The sequence below is a fragment of the Helianthus annuus genome, chromosome 10 (assembly GCF_002127325.2).
Source record: "Helianthus annuus cultivar XRQ/B chromosome 10, HanXRQr2.0-SUNRISE, whole genome shotgun sequence".
In the NCBI taxonomy this organism is placed as follows: Eukaryota; Viridiplantae; Streptophyta; class Magnoliopsida; order Asterales; family Asteraceae; genus Helianthus; species Helianthus annuus.
This window is the reverse complement of record NC_035442.2, coordinates 72,180,856-72,200,715: the sequence shown is the minus strand read 5'-3', so window position 1 is coordinate 72,200,715 and position 19,860 is coordinate 72,180,856. Positions and strand designations below refer to the sequence as shown.

General features: G+C 38.2%; 1 non-coding gene across 1 annotated transcript; it reads right to left on the bottom strand.

Annotated features, from left to right (window-relative positions):
• Positions 1–17,232: 17,232 nt before the first annotated feature.
• LOC118483406 lies at positions 17,233–17,339 on the bottom strand. Its single transcript, XR_004870694.1, has one exon. It is a non-coding gene; the product is annotated as a small nucleolar RNA R71 (small nucleolar RNA).
• Between the last annotated feature and the right edge of the window lie 2,521 nt (positions 17,340–19,860).

Here is a 19,860-nt window from a genome sequence, read left to right as displayed (position 1 = left end):
CCTACTGATTAGCCTTGTTAACCTAATTTAAATAACCATGCACACAAAATCGGGTTAATAATCAATACAGCATTTACGATAACTCACGAGATCAAATTCTCACAATGAACGACAAAGTGCGATACTTAAACATCCATCGAATTAACGACGAACGACAAAGTATAACCCTAATGTGGGCGGCACTTAAACATCCATTGGATATATTGATCGGTCGGAAAATGAATCGTAATAGCGATCGAGTTATTACCCTGATTGCGGCAGCACTTCGTGAATTAGTGTGTGTTGTGGACTAATTTAGCTATAACTCGACGTATCAAATGAATTTCTTCGTCGATTTTACAACAGGATGCCAGTGCCAAGGTCGGCTATTTATACACAAAATTGGACATGCTTACGGTCCGTAAGTGTTGGACTCTGTATGCCCAAGACACATATTAAATTGATGTGGCTAGTACGTTATGATCCAAGTCGGGTCATACCCAATAACAAGCTAGACAAACACCTACAATATTTATTTATGATATGATCAAACAAATAAATATTAACACTTACAATATTTAGAAATCGGTTTTCTAAATAATTGCACTTGACAAACTAATAAATTATATGGATAATTTATTTTGAGAGAATATTTTATTTTGTTATTTAATAGGTTAAATAACAATTAAAATGTTGCATGTTGTTTATAAAATGTTATATTAAGTTTTTATAAAAGTTATAAAACTTAAATAGAAGACATGGAGACAAGTTAAAAAATTTTGATTGGGTGAAATGGGAGGTGGCTTGGGCCGCCCCCTATGGCTCTTCCCAAGGTTCCAAGGCCAATCAAATTTCATGCAATTCTTTGAGTAATAATGATAAATGATTTTGGTGATTTTTAAAAGTAACTAACTCATTCTTTTAAAGAGATCACAACATCATTTTCAAGTAGATGACTTGCACATTTTCTCTCAAAATTTTCGGCCATAGAAGGGTTCCAAGGAGCTCTTTCGGTTTCGTTTCAAGTGATTAAATCCTAGCAATCTCAAGGTGTTTTGTTGGAGGCTTGGGGGTATACTAGCTTGAGGCTTTCTCGTTTGGAAGCTACCATTCAAGATTCATCATCATCATCTTCCATCTCCTTGCTCCAAAGAAAGGTTGAATTCTCAAACACCCTATGGTTGTATTTTGATAGCATGCATTTCATATATGGATCCGGTTTTGGGTTTTGCATTTAAAATGGTTTTAAATCTTGCAAAGTAACATGTTTTAAATCCTTATTCCGCTGCGTTTTAATTTTATTTGGATAAAATTACTTTGATAAACCTGTGAAAAACCCAACAATGGCATCTAGAGCCGCTTATATGAGTGCTTGCTTCATCGGATTTAAAGATTTTCGGGTTTTCGGGTTTCGAGAAACCCAATAGCCGAAATTTTATCCATGGTTTTCCTTTTGTTTTTCCAAGATTTATTTCCTACATGCATAAAGGAATCTTGAAAAAATTATGTCATATGGATGATTTGTTTTGTTTGGACAAAACCCACATTTTTCGGTTTTTCATTCTTGGCCGAAAAATATAGGTTGTAAAAGGAAACCATTTTGCTCTTGAAATTTATATATATTCGGATATATATTTTGGTGTTCATAACCTAGCCATGACCTTGTGTGAATATATTTGTGTTTGTGATTTTATTATTCAATGGGTTGTAATAATTATTATTTTGTCTTCCATTTGTAAAAATATGTAATTTATTTGTTTTCATTTGGTATGTAAGTAAATACATTAGATGCATTTTATTTTACTAGAAAAATGTATTAGGATACTTTTATGTAAAAGAAGATGCACATAAAAATGCGGTTTTGGGTTTTGCCATTTTCGGGCATAAAGGACTTCATAGTTCTTAACGGGATTTTAGCCCGATAACCAAAACACATTTTGAAGTCCAAAGGAGTTTGGAGCTGAATATTAAAGACATTTGGAAGCTCAAAGAATGTGAAGAAATCACAACACAAGATGAAGACTTGAAGCATTTGGATGCGGGATCAAGTGGGAGTTCAACGACACTTTTTTTGTGTCTATATTCACCCTTAAGAAGGACCTTTTGACAACACTTGTTTCGGCTAACAAGTGTGGTCAAAATAGTTGGCTATGGTTATGCACCTATTGATATGTGTGTTGTGCTTGTGTGGTTGTTTATTTATGTTGTTTGGACGATATTTGGATATGCATGCTTAACAAACTAAAAATCAACAACAAGCTTAAAATTGGTTCTTTAAAAATCATTAAAAGAGGTTAATAAAAGGTTATTAAAAATTAATGATTTTATAATAAAATGGGTTTTATTAAAAGAACCTTGAAAAATTGGTTTTCACTAAAGTACCATTGATTTGAATGCATGCAAATATATGGTACATAAAATTTTTCTAAACTAGAATTTTGAAAAATAAAAATCCCTTTTATAAAACAAGTCAAACACCATCCTTTTATACAACACTCGAATTACTTGGGAACTCTTTGTGGGATAAAGGTCACCTAACCACATTTGAGGAAACTTGTATATTTGAGGTGGGTTCACCATGTTTGTGGGATAAAGGTCACCTAACCACTTATGTGTGTAAACTCACACGTGTGTATAAGTTGGACGACTTGATTTGGAAACCATGAACTTAGGGTCACCGAAGCATGGGGAACAAAGGTGTTGATGGGATTAAACATGCCAACTAAACATAAAGATGTTTAACCGATCCCATATAGCTAGAAGTTGCAAAGGGTTGCAATCGTCAAACGTTGACTACCTTGTTAATTTAAATAATGGGATAAAGGTCACCTAACCAATATTTAAATGTAACGTTGGATTCTAGATTTTAATTATTAATTGTCTATGAGACATTAAAAGGGTATTAATGATTAAAATTTTAATAATATCGAAAATACTAAAATTGAACTTTGTTAAATTTTGTAGATGGCCGCTAACAATGCAAACCCGATTACCCAAACCGTCCGTAACCTATCACTAAGAACCATCCTTGAAAAGGATCGTCTCAACCATAACAACTTCATGGATTGGTTTCGAAACTTAAGAATTGTTCTCAAGCAAGAAAAGATATCCTATGTGTTGGACGATCCTATTCCCGACCAACCTGACGAGGAAGATGTAGAAGCCTACAATGATTGGGTTAAGTATACCGAGGACTCCATGCAAGCCTCTTGCCTCATGTTGGGAACTATGATTCCCGAGATTCAAAAGGATTTTGAACATCATGGAGCATATGACATGATTACCCAATTGAAGGAAATGTTCCTACAACAAGCAAGGGTAGAACGCTTCGAAACGGTTCGAGCGCTTCATGCATGTCGGATGGAGGAAACCCAATCGGTCTCATCTTACGTCCTTAAGATGAAAAGCCACATTGATCGCCTCGAGAGGCTCAATTGTCCCGTCTCTAAAGAGTTGGCTACGGATTTGATCCTCAACTCTTTAACAAAGAAATTTGAGAGCTTTGTTATGAACTATAACATGAACGGATGGGACAAGAGCATTGGTGAGCTTCATGCAATGCTCAAAACGGCCGAAGCAGGAATGGGTAAAAAGGCTTTACACGTTCTAACGATCAATGAGGGAGGCAAGAAAGGGCATCACCCCGACTCCAAGGCAAATGTTGCCAAGGGAAAGGGACACGTCAAAGGGAAGGGAAAAAGAAAGGCAAAAGCAGAACCACCAAAACCAAAAGAGAAGAAGGCAAAAGTTGCCACAAGCGATCCATGCTTTGAGTGTGGAGAGATAGGACATTGGAAAAGAAATTGTCCAACCTATCTCAAAGAGTTGAAAAACAAGAGGGATGCAGGGCAAACCTCAGGTACAATCTTTATGATACATATTGATCTAAATGTTATTTCTTCTAACACATGGGTATTAGATACCGGATGTGGAACTCATATTTGCAATTCGTTGCAGGGGTTCAAAAGAAATAAGCATTACAAGAAGGGAGATACTAGTCTCTTCATGGGCAATGGAGCGAAAGTTCAAGTTGAAGCCCAAGGAGACTATATTTTAAAACTTCCAAGTGGTTTGGAAATATGTTTGAAAAATGTTTTGTATGCTCCTAGTTTGACTAGGAACATTATTTCTGTTTCCCTTTTAAGACAATATGGATTTGATTTTAAGTTTGTGAACAATGAAATTTATGCTTTGATGAATGACATGTTCTACTTTAAAGCTACGCCTTCAAATGGTATTTATGAATTGGTTCATGATAATACATCATTTGATAATTCGATGTACCAAGCAAACACCAAGAAACTCAAAATGGATTTGAGTGAGACCTATCTTTGGCATTGTCGTCTTGGTCATATAAACAGAAATCGCATGCAAACACTTCAAAAGAATGGTCTTTTGGAAACAAATGAAATTGGTTCATTTGATACATGCGAATCTTGTTTACAAGGAAAAATGACCAAGAAACCCTTTAGTGGCACAAACCAAAGGGCAAAAGATTTATTAGGCATCATACATTCAGATGTATGTGGTCCTTTTAAGCCAATGACTAGGAATGGTGAAAGATACTTCGTAACTTTTACCGACGATTTTAGTCGTTATGGTTATGTGTACTTGCTAAGTCACAAAGATGAAGTTTTTGAAACGTTCAAAATCTTCCAAAACGAAGTAGAGAATCAACTCACCAAGACAATCAAAGTTCTTCGTTCCGATAGAGGAGGTGAATACCTTAGTGATGCTTTTCAAGATCATCTTAGGAGTTGTGGGATCATCTCACAACTTACTCCACCTGGAACACCACAACATAATGGTGTGTCTGAGAGGAGGAATCGAACTTTATTGGATATGGTTCGATCTATGATGGCTAGAAGCACATTGCCTCTATCATTTTGGGGTTACGCTTTGCTCTCCGCGGCTCGTATATTAAATATGGCCCCAACCAAGAAAGTGGATAAGACACCTTTTGAAATATGGCATGGAACAGTTCCATCATTATCATATTTGAAGGTATGGGGTTGTGATGCTTATGTGAAGCAATACACCCCAAACAAGTTAGAAGTACGATCCATTAAGTGTATCTTCGTAGGATATCCTAAAGATGATATAGGATATTATTTCTACGATCCAACAGAGCAGAAGGTATTTGTTGCTCGAAAGGGTAAGTTCTTGGAGGATAAGTTCCTTATGGAAGGAACTAATAGAACAGTGGAACTTGATGAGGATCAAGAACCACAACCCAATACACGTTTGGTTGATACTAGCACTCAACAAGAGGTTGTTGAATATGATCAAATGGTTGATCAACATACACAAAACGTTCGCAGATCTGGTAGAATTAGTAATCCACCTGAAAGATATGGATTTTTCATGGATGGATGCTATGTGGTAGATTCAGATGAACCAACCACATACCATGATGCAATGTCAAAATCTGATTGCGACAAATGGCTTGAAGCCATGAACGTAGAGATGCAATCCATGTATGACAACCAAGTTTGGGAATTGGTTGTGCCACCTCTTAACTCCAAAGTAGTTGGAAGTAAGTGGGTTTTCAAGAAGAAAACAGATATGCATGGTAACTTGGATACTTATAAAGCGAGACTTGTAGCAAAAGGTTTCACTCAAACTCAAGGGGTTGATTATGATGAGACCTTCTCGCCAGTGGCGATGCTAAAGTCAATTAGGATATTATTTGCCATAGCTGCATATTATGACTATGAGATTTGGCAAATGGATGTCAAAACGGCTTTCCTCAATGGATATCTTGATGAAGATGTCTATATGGTTCAGCCTGAAGGTTTTTTCGATCCAAAACATCCTAACAAAGTATGCAAGTTAAAGAAATCAATCTATGGATTGAAACAAGCATCGAGAAGTTGGAATCACCGTTTTGATGAAGAGATTAGGAATTTTGGGTTCATCAAGAACGGCGATGAAGCTTGTGTGTATAAGAAAGCTAGTGGGAGCACCGTCACTTTCTTAGTATTGTATGTCGATGACATTCTACTATTTGGAAATGACATTCCAACCATGGAAGGTGTAAAAGCCTGGCTTGGAAGATGTTTTTCCATTAAAGATCTTGGAGAAGCTGCCTATATTTTGGGAATAAAGATCTATAGGGATAGATCAAGGCGCTTGATAGGTTTAAACCAAAGTGCATACATTGACAAGGTCTTGAAAAGGTTCAAGATGGAGAACTCTAAGAAAGGTTTGGTACCTATTCAAAAGGGGACGATATTGAATGTAACTCAATGTCCAAGCTCAAAGGATGAGCAAGAAAGAATGAAAGGAATCCCATATGCGTCTGCTATAGGATCCATAATGTATGCAATGATATGTACTAGACCGGACGTGTCATGCGCTTTAAGCATGACAAGCAGATACCAGCAAAATCCAAGTAACAGTCATTGGATGGCTGTTAAGAGCATATTGAAATACCTTAGGAGGACTAAGGATATGTTTCTAATTTATGGATCTGGTGAAGAGGAACTCGTTGTAAAAGGTTACACGGATGCGAGTTTCCAAACTGATCGAGATGGTTCACGATCACAATCTGGGTATGTCTTCATTTTGAATGGAGTTGCAGTCTCTTGGAAGAGCTCGAAGCAGGATGTTGTAGCATTGTCCACTACAGAATCAGAATACATCGCCGCCTCATTGGCAGCACAAGAAGCTGCGTGGTTAAAGAAGTTCATTGCCGACCTAGGGGTAGTCCCTACCATTCAAGACCCCCTAGAGATCTTTTGTGACAACGAGGGTGCGATTGCTCAAATCAAGGAACCTCGTGCACATCAAAAGACTAGGCACATTGAGCGGAGATTCAACTACATAAGGGATGAAGTTGAAAAAGGAAAGATATGTATTCGCAAAGTTCACACCGATCAAAACATTGCGGATCCACTCACGAAGCTCCTTGAACGGCCAAAACATGAGGGTCATACTTGTGCCTTAGGACTTCGATATTCTAGTGATTGGATTTGATCTATTGTGTATTTGGATATTGGAACAATTGTTATTTTAACTCTTTTATGATATTTTGAGTTATGTTCCATTTTAGCATGTTTTAAATCCGTGAATAAATTAATTATTCTAAATGTCCGTAGTCGATCATATTTGTGGGAACAATATGAATGTAAGACTATTATGAACTTGGATTGGTGGATATTCATTAGGTATGAATATAGAGCAAAGTGTTGCTACCAAAGTTCATAGATATTTGTGGGATACAAATATTGGACTGACCCGCTCTCAAATGTTACTGCATGGAATCATTTGTGATTGATCATAAGTAAATTTGAGCAAAGGTGAATATCATAGTATCCTCTGACCTGAGATACATATTGGGTCTTGATATTCACTAAATATTGTACCTTGACTTAGTTCTTCGCTGTCTGTAATAAGACAGTACACAAGGCTAAGCTCAGGTGTGGTACGAGGTGATTGTGAGAGACGTATGTAGTCAAGAAGGGATTTGTTCCTCTTATTCGTTGAGAGTAAGATGTCTAAGGCCTGTTAAAGTTAAATCAACAGAGAATGATCACACTGTGTCTCTGGATTTGACATGACATCTGTAACGAAAGGATAAATGATAGATTCACCTAAATCATATTCAAGTAAGGGACTTGAAGGGGATGATGTTATTGAATGGCACTTCGTCATACGTATTAGGGGTAGTGAACCGTTGTTAGGCGTTATTTACTACTTGCATCAATCTTCTATGTATCTTGTGCAAGTGGGAGATTGTTGGACTCTGTATGCCCAAGACACATATTAAATTGATGTGGCTAGTACGTTATGATCCAAGTCGGGTCATACCCAATAACAAGCTAGACAAACACCTACAATATTTATTTATGATATGATCAAACAAATAAATATTAACACTTACAATATTTAGAAATCGGTTTTCTAAATAATTGCACTTGACAAACTAATAAATTATATGGATAATTTATTTTGAGAGGATATTTTATTTTGTTATTTAATAGGTTAAATAACAATTAAAATGTTGCATGTTGTTTATAAAATGTTATATTAAGTTTTTATAAAAGTTATAAAACTTAAATAGAAGACATGGAGACAAGTTAAAAAATTTTGATTGGGTGAAATGGGAGGTGGCTTGGGCCGCCCCCTATGGCTCTTCCCAAGGTTCCAAGGCCAATCAAATTTCATGCAATTCTTTGAGTAATAATGATAAATGATTTTGGTGATTTTTAAAAGTAACTAACTCATTCTTTTAAAGAGATCACAACATCATTTTCAAGTAGATGACTTGCACATTTTCTCTCAAAATTTTCGGCCATAGAAGGGTTCCAAGGAGCTCTTTCGGTTTCGTTTCAAGTGATTAAATCCTAGCAATCTCAAGGTGTTTTGTTGGAGGCTTGGGGGTATACTAGCTTGAGGCTTTCTCGTTTGGAAGCTACCATTCAAGATTCATCATCATCATCTTCCATCTCCTTGCTCCAAAGAAAGGTTGAATTCTCAAACACCCTATGGTTGTATTTTGATAGCATGCATTTCATATATGGATCCGGTTTTGGGTTTTGCATTTAAAATGGTTTTAAATCTTGCAAAGTAACATGTTTTAAATCCTTATTCCGCTGCGTTTTAATTTTATTTGGATAAAATTACTTTGATAAACCTGTGAAAAACCCAACAGTAAGCCTAACCCTTTACGGTCCGTAAGGGGACACCTAGGGTCGTAGGGTTGCCACGCGTGGGACTAGCCTTGCTGAGTCAAAATTTGGTCCAATTAGACTTAAACAACGTTTTAAGTAGATAAACATCCAGCTAGGGTTTGCCCCCCTTGAGTTTTAGAGGCCCTGATCCTGATTCTGATTGTTCCGGAAATTTTAGGGTTAATGCAGAATTACTTGGGTGTCTCAATTATGGTTTCCTTATTGACTTATTATTATCCTAAGTATTGATTTTAGGGAGAGTTGTTACATCCTCCCCACCTTAAGAAAAATCTCGTCCTCGAGATTTACTGAAATAGATGAGGGTATTTCCGCTTGCCGTTTCGACTGTAAAGATTTATCTAAGTTCAATTGATGATAAGTTAAGAGTTTATCAGACTGAAGTATTTTATAAAACTTTGGTTTACACCAGAGTCAGATAATACTTTTTGTGTAAACGTTGTAACCTAGGACGTACCGGCCATCACATCTGGAATGAGCTCTGCTTCCTGAGCAGTCGATTGAAAGGCTCTTGCATTCCTTTTTGCTTCTTCTATAGGTTTGGCTTTAGTGTCAGATGGTTTGTTTAGTTTTGGACAATTTGGCCTAAGATGTCCAGTTTCTCCACAATTATAGCAGACTGAAAATTTCTTCCTCCTGCAGTCTTCTTCCTGATGCCCCGGAATTTTGCAAAAATTGCAGTATCCTTTGCATCTTCCAAAATGCTTTCTTTTGCAAAAATTGAAAAATGGACTAGTGGAAGATTGCCCATTCCCTCCTTTCTTGAAATCATTATGGTTATCCAAACGGATTACCTGGGTAATCTTTTGGGCTACTTCCTTCTATTTTCTTCTCTTGTCCGTACTAGTTCGTCAGTCAGAGTATTAGCTAAATCTAGCGCATCACCAATCGTGCGAGGTTTCGCAGCCTTGACGATGTTATGGATTTCAGAAATCAATCCCCAAATATATCGAGAAATAAGTACCGGCTCTGGCGAAGCCAGGGTTGGTACTACTCGAGCATACTCGAAGAATGTTGTAGTATACTTTCGACAATCTACATCCACCATCCGGTGGGTTAGAAACTTGTTTGTCATTTGTTCCTTTTCATATTCGGGACAGAATTTTCTTTCTACCAAGCTCTTAAATTCTTCCCAGTTCATAGCATACGCCATCCTTCTTCCTTTTGATTGTAACACCGTATTCCACCATTCTAGCGCCCCTTCTTTGAAAAGATCTGACGCGTACATGACCTGATCATCCTGAGCACATTTACTTATGGCAATTACTGCCTCAGTTTTCTCTAACCAACGTAGTGCCGCAGTCGCTCCTTCATTACCTACAAACTCAGATGGTTTACAAGCAAGAAATTCCTTGTAAGTGCAACCAGGCGTTGCAACTTTCATTTTCTTAGGGATCGGCGCTTGTTGTGGTTCATTGTCATGATTAACATGATCATTGCCTCCGTTTACGCTATTACTGAAGTTATCTTCAGAAATACGTTTGCTAGGAACTAGTTGTTGTGGTTCTACCGGATTCTTAACAGCAGCAATGATTGCTGGAATAGCGTTGGCTATCCCTTGAGCTATCATTGTTGGAATAGTGTTGGCTATCCCTTGAGCAACGATATTTTCTATATCCTGCCTAGTCATATATTGATCCCCCGGTTGTTGCTCAGAATCATTAACTGGTTCATTATTAGCGTTTTCCATTTGATAACTAATTTATAGATAAATAATTAGTATACAAGAAATAATCCAATATCACACTTAATTGCACATAATCACGTATACGAACAAAATTTGTAAATTTTCTAAAATTTCATGCTTCTATATACAACCGTCTTATTATTTATCTTACACATACTGATTTTACTATTTACTATTACACAATAACAGTTTCATAAATCCCCTATCCTTTATCAGATGATATTTTAGTAACGGCGTTCCCTCTCATCGTAGTTCCAGGAGATCTGCCCCTCAATCTCTTGGATCCTATTTCCATTGTCCATTAGTTCTTCACCAAGGCGAAGTTCAGCTGTATTCTCGTTACTTATTGGTGGATTGGGTAAAGCTTTTGAATTGGACTGAGGAAAAAGCTTATAGGGATGGTTTTGTAACTGTATTTCGTTAATCAACCATTCGTCTATTTGTGAGTGGATTGAAGGGTTTGGAATAACTGGTTCTAAGTTCATTGGTAGTTGTGTTTCAAGAGAGCGATTAAAAATATTTTCATTAACAGACTTAATAGTATTATAGCTTGCCATTATAAAATCTAACTCTTCCTGAGATGGTAACTTTTCAATTTGCCTAGAACTTTCCCCAATTTCTATTTCCTTAGGCTTGGGTTTCTCGAGAGGTAAAGCATCGAATTCTATAGGTTCTTCTATGTCTGGTATATATCTATTGAAATCTCTGGAAACCTCTACTCTTACTGGATAGAGATTTAAATTCTGAAGGGTCTCAGACAAATTACTCATGCTGTTTAGCAAAATAGACATAGTTAGAATTCATAAAATTTATAGAAAACTTTTTTAAATATTAGTTCCTACTGGGTACTATTAAAATAACTGAAATTTACATCACACGAGGTTTTATTTGTAAATTTTATGATTTTCTTGATAAGACTTTTAAACTGTAGATAATAAAGGTACTAATACTTGAGTCAAATTATTTAAGAATTTGCATTACTGGCTACATTGACTAGCATATAAAGATTACTCATACTGTACACAATTAGTCAAATAATCACAAAATAGCAATTAATGTAAATTAAGTATTTTCTAAATACTTAATTGGCTTAAATCAGTGGCTTGAGAAGTGGCTCTGATACCACCTTTTTCTGTCACGGCCCCCGACCCGGTTTGACCCGTTTCAGGAGCCGCGGGACAGAAATCCTGCGGTATTTTAAATTTTAGGCGACAGCGGAAGACTTTTAAAACAGGATCTTTTAATAAATAAAACTGCCTGTTTTATAACTGAGGGATAAAATCCCCTAATTTACAAAAAGTGATTTCTTCGGGAAATCTTTATTTTCAAAACATGTTTCGTTTATTTATTTACAATGAGCCACATTTCTAAGCTGGTAGTGCTTCCTGGCACTTTTCTTTGCTCACAACAGATCACCTGAAACATGTTTGAAAAAGGTTTTGTCAGCGGGGAAATACTGAGTGAGTTCATTCAGGTTTTAGGAAATGACCCATAGTTATAAATTACAGCATAAGTGCGATTACAATGGTTCCTATCTTATTTTTATCTGGCTTTCTGTCACAATGGTGACAAGTCACAATGGTGACGATGGTCATACCACTATTAGGTCAATGAACTCTAATAGTGACGTTCCTCCCTAGTAGGTCAATGAACCTAACTTGGAGAAATAGTAATGTGCACAATACCCCACTAACCAATAAATCAAGATATCCACGACTTAGTCCCTGTAATTATAACACTTTGAAAATAATTTGGAGTATTGTAAAACAGTTGATAAAAAGAGAATGACTCACATTACAGATTTAACGAGCAGTGTATAAGCCTACTGATTAGCCTTGTTAACCTAATTTAAATAACCATGCACACAAAATCGGGTTAATAATCAATACAGCATTTACGATAACTCACGAGATCAAATTCTCACAATGAACGACAAAGTGCGATACTTAAACATCCATCGAATTAACGACGAACGACAAAGTATAACCCTAATGTGGGCGGCACTTAAACATCCATTGGATATATTGATCGGTCGGAAAATGAATCATAATAGCGATCGAGTTATTACCCTGATTGCGGCAGCACTTCGTGAATTAGTGTGTGTTGTGGACTAATTTAGCTATAACTCGACGTATCAAACGAATTTCTTCGTCGGTTTTACAACAGAATGCCAGTGCCAAGGTCGGCTATTTATACACAAAATTGGACATGCTTACGGTCCGTAAGCCTAACCCTTTACGGTCCGTAAGGGGACACCTAGGGTCATAGGGTTGCCACGCGTGGGACTAGCCTTGCTGAGTCAAAATTTGGTCCAATTAGACTTAAACAACATTTTAAGTAGATAAACATCCAGCTAGGGTTTGCCCCCCTTGAGTTTTAGGGGCCCTGATCCTGATTCTGATTGTTCCGGAAATTTTAGGGTTAATGCAGAATTACTTGGGTGTCTCAATTATGGTTTCCTTATTGACTTATTATTATCCTAAGTATTGATTTTAGGGAGAGTTGTTACATTTTCTGTCGCTGTACTGCTCACGTGAGCCGCGTAACCCCATAGGTTACTCTTATGCGGGCCGCCTGGCCTTCCAGAACCAGCCAAACAAGTTTCAGCTATTTACATTTCAGTCCCTGGTCCTTTCAAACGTGGTTTTAAGTCTTTTTCTTGCATTTTTGGCCCTCTAACCTTACTTTTAAGGGTCTTAAGACTTAACCAAACTACGTTAAGTCCTTGGTTAACTTTGTGATTGTTGGTGCATCCGTCTGTCGATTTCGTCTTGTATCGAGTCTTGTATAGAACTAGTTAGATCAGGGGACGAAAAACGAGAAAGTGAGAATTAGTAGTGACTCCGCTTGAACTGACATTAGGTCAATTTCAAGCGAAATCAAATAGTTTATAATTCCGCTTGAGTTTAATAGAGCAGATTTCGCTTGAAACATTGTTAGTGATTCTGCTTGAAATGTGTTCAAGCGAAATCATATGCATTCTTTCCGGTTTGAGCCACGAAGTGCTGCCAAAATGTCCACTCGCTGTAAAAGTCATTTTTATCAATACATCGACAGTTTAAAGTGATATTCTTGCTGAATTGACCTCAGTTTGTCTGTTTCCGCCGTTCAAACTAAGTAAAACTCTTCTGATCGACTCGTTCGGGTCCAAAAACGATCCTACAGTGATCACCTGTAACGCCTTAAATTTCAACGTTGACGCTTTTAACCCCTTGTATACGAATATTGCCATAACTTTCTCATACTATAACGAAACTTTGTGAAATTTATATCACGCATTCTAGTGAGTATAATTTATCATTACAAAGCTTCGGGTTTGCTAAAAGGTCACTCAGAGGTATACTTTAAATATGTTAACAAATTTAACCCCTGTAGTTTGTAATTCCTCACTTTCTTTCACAATTAGCTTCGGATGGTCCATGATTTATTCGTTTAAGGGTATAAACATCGTGTAGGGTTATTTTAAAGTATATTTATCCATTTTTGACATTTTGAACCCTTTTATTCACATAGTTTTTTTGTTTGTCAACTTTAGTTCTTCTAAAGAGATCTTTTACACGTTTAAAGCTCATGACACGTGTCGGTACATTATTGGACATGAATTTTCGAGGTGTTACAGTCTTTGTCGTTCTTTATACATCTAGGAAATATTATTTGAGAATACCCCTGAATTGATCGGAGCTGTAGAATGAGATCCTGCACTGTTGGGTTATCATCTTTTAAATCCATTTTTCCTAAATTTATGGATTCTGTTTTTCAATAGGGATGTAATGCAATGAGTCCTCTCAAATGAATAGACGGACACTTGCTTCCTCTCAAAGGGTTATTTGTTTAAGCGCAAACATCTGTTTACGTCCAAACAGATTTTTAAGGTTAAATATTCGTTTAACGCCAAATGTCCTCAAAATAGTTACAACCTCTGTTTTGGTTCAAACTTATGATTGTTAAATGTTATCGACTGTTGAAAGACAACCTCTGTTTCTTCATTTTTCATGTTGACCACTGAGTGACCAAACATTTGTCTTTCAATCAATGTATGCTATCAACTGATTGTTAAAAAATTGAATTACAATGAAATTACAATTTTACTTAATCGTTACAATTTTACCTACGAAATCCTAACAAGTGTTAACTCTAGCGTGTAATACTTTATTTTAATAATCTCAACATGCATCTTAAAAGTAGTTAAAATGAAAATTTTTCATGAATTATAAGCTTCAAAATGTTTTCAGGAAATCAAAAATCCATTGTAATAGTTTATTTTAATAATCTCAACATTGCACCATCAGGACTGATAGGTGATGTGTGTAAAATGCAACATATAAATTACATCAATTGAGGCATAAAACTAACCCTTTTTAAGTACTAATGTTGGAAAAAGAGTGTTTTTGTCTTCCTTTTGTATTTTTAGGATAAAATGAGCTCAAATTCACAAAAGAAGCAAAAAAGACAGCTAAATCTAACATAAATACAAGAAAAGGAACAAAAGTGGATTGCCCGACCCCTCAACGGCATCTTCCCAAGCAGAAAAGAGAAGTCAGAAGACTGAACACGCCCCGTGCTCAGCCAGCACGGGGCCGTGCCCAAGAAGCAGCAGAAAAGACAAACCTATAGAAGCTTCTATTGCCCACCAAGGGGCCGTGTCCAGTGAGCATGGGGGCATGGAGAAAGTACAGCATGCGCATTAATTGTAATTGCGAATTACAATTAATGAAGAGGGAGAGTGTCAGACAGGCACGGGGGCGTGTCCAGCGGACACGGGGCCGTGCCCAGCCTTCTGTTCAGCCTATAAATAGGAGTGCTTTGTTTCATTTCAACTCATCCCTTGGCACACCACCTCTCTCACACTTCATCCAACACCCACCACCACCATAACACCATCATCCACCACCATCATCCATTGTCCATCATAGAGTGTGTGAGTCATCTCGGGATCCAAGATTATTCGTAAGAGTTCTTGACAATCAAGGCCATGTTTGCCTAAGTCTCTTACATCACTTGGTGAAGACAAGTGTTTAGTATAATACTTTTTATTTTTAATCTTTTGCACTTTTTATTTGGTTTTGTATTAATGACTTTAATAACTAGTTGCTTATGTTGAAGGTGATCTTTCCTTATCGTTTGTCCGTGGTGTCTTGGCATTATTTTACTGTCTATATAAAATAAAAGATTTTCACCATTCATATCTCCACGGTCTATATGGAGGTATGTTGGCTACCTGGTCGGGGGTTAAGGGAACGGTTTGGTAAGGGTCTTGCCCTTGTTCAGCGTTTAGAGGTCCTGCAAGGGACCTGGGTCAAATTTAGTAGGATCTCCTTCAATGCCCATAGGTATTGGATGGCGGGGATCCAAACTCTTTGACCCCCTCATAAGTTAACTACTATTAATACTATAACCCGGCTATTTAGGACTGTATCCCTGCTGACTCAGACTACTTAGCCGAGGGTAACGTCACCGCCAAAAGCGGGGCCTACCATAATTTGCATTAATAACTTAATTCATTATCTTCCAATAATCCAACCCTTTAGGATTGTATCCTTGCTGACTCAAACTACTGGGTTGAGGGTAACGTCGCCTTCAAAAGAGGGGCCTACTACAATAACTAAGATAATCTCTTAAACAAGTGCAAAAGTGCGAAAATAATCAAAGGTTATACACGAGTCGGATCCAAGTGATTCATCTTGTCTATCTGTTTTTATTTTATTTTAATTTTCAGCATTTAGTTAGTTTTTATTTTCTTAGTTTAAAAATCTTTTATAACTTCTTTTTGATTTGATTAGACGTTGAGGATAAACCGGTACTAAAAGCTCTTGTGTCCTTGGACGACCTCGGTATCTTACCAACACTATACTACGTCCACGATGGGTGTACTTGCCCATATGTGTGTTTAGTGTTCGTGTTTTATAAATTTAAAACTTGGCTAAAAGTGTAAAAAGGGCTTAAATATACATCTAAATTATATCACACTTCACGCACATCAAGTTTTTGGCGCCGTTGCCGGGGACACAAGGATTTTAAGAAAGTTAGGAATCAACGGCCTAATCATATTTTTATCTTTCTTTTTATTTTTTTAGGATTTTTCTTAGTTTTTCAGCTTCTGCAGAGCTCAGCACGGGCCGTGCGTGGTCGGACACGGGGCGTGCCCAGCATCGTTACCGGTAGTTTTTAGTTTTCCAAGTTACAGAAGGCTGACCACGGGGCCGTGTCGGTGCAACACGGGGTCGTGTCCAACTTTCCAGTAACTAGGATCTGGAAAACAATCACTGTAACTCCGACCACGGGCCGTGTTCGCTGAGCACGGGGCCGTGGTGAACCTTCTGACCAGCATTCTTTTCTGTTTTTATTGCAGGACTTGGAACCAGACGCCATCTTACATAGTGTATGAGCTCCAGTTCTAATAAGGACATAAAAGAACCTCTGGAAGAACCCGAACGCTTTCTCAGAAAAAGACTAAAAGCTAAAAACCAAGAGAAAGTTTCGGGGAATCCACCTCAAATGGCGGACCAACGTACCCTCATGGATTATCTACGACCTACCGTAGGTAACCTAGGCGCCGCTATCAATGCACCGAATGTTGAAGCCAATAACTTCGAACTTCGGCCGCATTTGATACAAATGCTCCAAAACTCCGCAACCTTCCATGGGCTTGCGGATGAGGATCCCCATTTACATATTACTAATTTCTTAGAAATATGTGATACCTTTCGGATCAATGGAGCATCAAATGACGCCATCCGCCTTCGAATGTTTCCTTTTTCACTAAAAGACCGAGCTAAAGCTTGGCTCAACGCCCTCCTAGCTGGATCGGTAAACACCTGGGATGAACTAGCCCAAAAATTTCTATATAAGTATTTCCCTCCCGCTAAAACGGCTAAATTAATGACTGAAATTAATACATATTCACAAGAGGACGGGGAATCCTTATATGAAACTTGGGAAAGATTCAAGGAACTATTACGCAAGTGTCCACATCATGGCCTTGCGATATGGCAACAGGTATCCACTTTCTATAATGGACTGTTGCCACACACAAGGCAGACACTTGACTCTAGCTCCGGGGGACTTTTAGGTAATCGCCGCCCGCATGAAATATATAACCAAATTGAGGAAATTGCTCAAACCAATTTTCAGTGGCACACCCCCGAGGCAATAAATCTATTGCCCCGGGCGCCCATAAGGTTGATGAAAGCACTTCTTTACAAGCCCAAATCGAGGCCCTTTCTTCAAAAATAAAAAAATTAGAAATGACAAAAATAGTCTCGGTTATGGCTTGTGAAGGGTGTGGTGGGCCACATGAAAATTGGAGTTGTATGAAAGAAACGGACGATCAATAAGAGTCGGTAAGCTACATTGATAATAGACCTAGGCCGTCGGGTCCTCCAACGGGCACTTACAACCAAGGATGGCGAAGCCACCCAAACCTTGGTTGGAGGGAGCCCGGCAATAGTAGTAACCAACAAACCCAACGAACAAACTTTCAACAACCAAGAAATGAGTCACAAAATTTCACTCAACAACAAGGTGGACGAGAAAGGCTTGAAGATACTGTATCTCGCCTCATTTCCGACACTGAAAAGAAAAACTCGGAAAGGTTTCTACAATTAGAGTCAAATTTTAGAAATCAACAAGCTAGTATTCAAAACATAGAAAAACAATTAAATCAACTAACTCAAAATTTTTCCGAGAGACCACAAGGTGCATTACCAAGCAATACCGAAACAAACCCAAAAGCGCAAGTTCATCTCATCACGTTACGAAACCGCACCGTGGGGCCTACGGAAGCGCCACCGCCGATAGAAGAAACTGTACCCCCGCCTCTGCAGGAGAAGAACTCCCCTCCGTCATCAGAGCCTACCAAGGCTCCTCGAGTTCCATACCCCGGTAGGTTAATTCGTCAAAAGACCAATAAGCAATTCGCAAAATTCGAAAGTCTATTAAAACAATTGCATGTCAATATTCCTTTTATTGATGTCCTAACCCAAATGCCCAAATGCGCTAAGTTCATGAGGGACTTCCTCACTCATAAAAAGAAAATTGAAACTTTGCAATTAGTTAACTTAGGCGAAGAATGCTCTGCTCTCGTACTCAACAAACTTCCCCAAAAGAAAATCGATCCCGGAAGCTTCACGATTCCCTGCTCAATCGGGGCTTCCCCCGTTCGTAATGCACTAGCCGATCTTGGGGCTAGCATCAACCTCATGCCCTCATCAATGTTTAAAAGACTCGGCCTAGGAACAACGAGTCCTACAAAAATGAGCATACAACTTGCTGATCGATCCGTCAAATTCCCGCAAGGTGTCATCGAAAATGTCCTGGTAAAGGTAAGCAAATTCGTCTATCCGGCCGACTTTGTCATACTCGATATGGAGGAAGACACCGAGGTCCCCCTCATACTAGGGAGACCATTTCTTGCCACCGCACAAGCAGTGGTAGATATGAATGACGGAACACCCACCTTGAGGTACGGGGATGATGAAGTAAAATTCGGAGTTGGGAAGAGAATAGAAGACGACGACCCGGTCAACTACATGAAGGTTATTGATTCGAGTTTGGATGCTGCTCTCCGACGGTGTAACATGGGATGCCAAACATCCCACTCAGAAAATATATAACCTCACATTGGGTCTAGCCAAGGACCCTTATAAACGTGGCGCACCACGGAGGCATTCCACGGAACTATCCTTAGTTTAGTTTAATCTTTTTAGTTTTAATTTGCAGGAATAAAACACACTCATGGTGGTAAAGGATGAAAAGGGGAACGAGAAAAATGGCCCCATGCACAAGAACAAGGCAACCCGACACAAATTTCTCCATTACAGAAGGTTCAACACGGGCCCTGTCCAACCAACACGGCCCCGTGCTGAACCCCCTGCAGAAAAATGCCCAGTTCAGGTAACTGGACACGGGCCGTGTTCACCAGACACGCCCCCGTGTCCAGGCTTCTGTCTCTTTTCTTTAATTTTTGTTACTGGCACCTGACACGGGGCCGTGTCCGGTCCCCACGGGGCCGTGTCCAGACTGCCAGTAACATAAATCTTTGCTTGTTAACACCACATTACACATCCAATCAACCTAAAAATTTATTTTTGGGACACATTGAGGACAATGTGTAATTTAAGTGTGGGGGGGAAGCTAAAACTTTGAAATTTTGCAAGTCCTATTAACAAGCCTTACACAAAACTCTATTGGAACCGCTAATCACCCCAAATTTTTTTCAAAAACTTTTCGTTTTTTTTACTTGTCTTGGTTTAATTTGGGAATAACAAGTTCTAAAAAGGTTATATTTTTACAAATTTACAACCGACAGCGTCGTGATAAAAAGAACCAACATAAGAAAATTATGAAACGGCATGACAAGCTTGGTTAAAATTCGATTATATATACTTGATCACATAAAAACCCATTCCCACAAAAGTGAGTTTTGAGCCTTTATTGAGTATACAAATTTACATCCTTAGACTAAATGCTCATTTTTCGTTTCTTGTGTGAATAGCCGCTTGG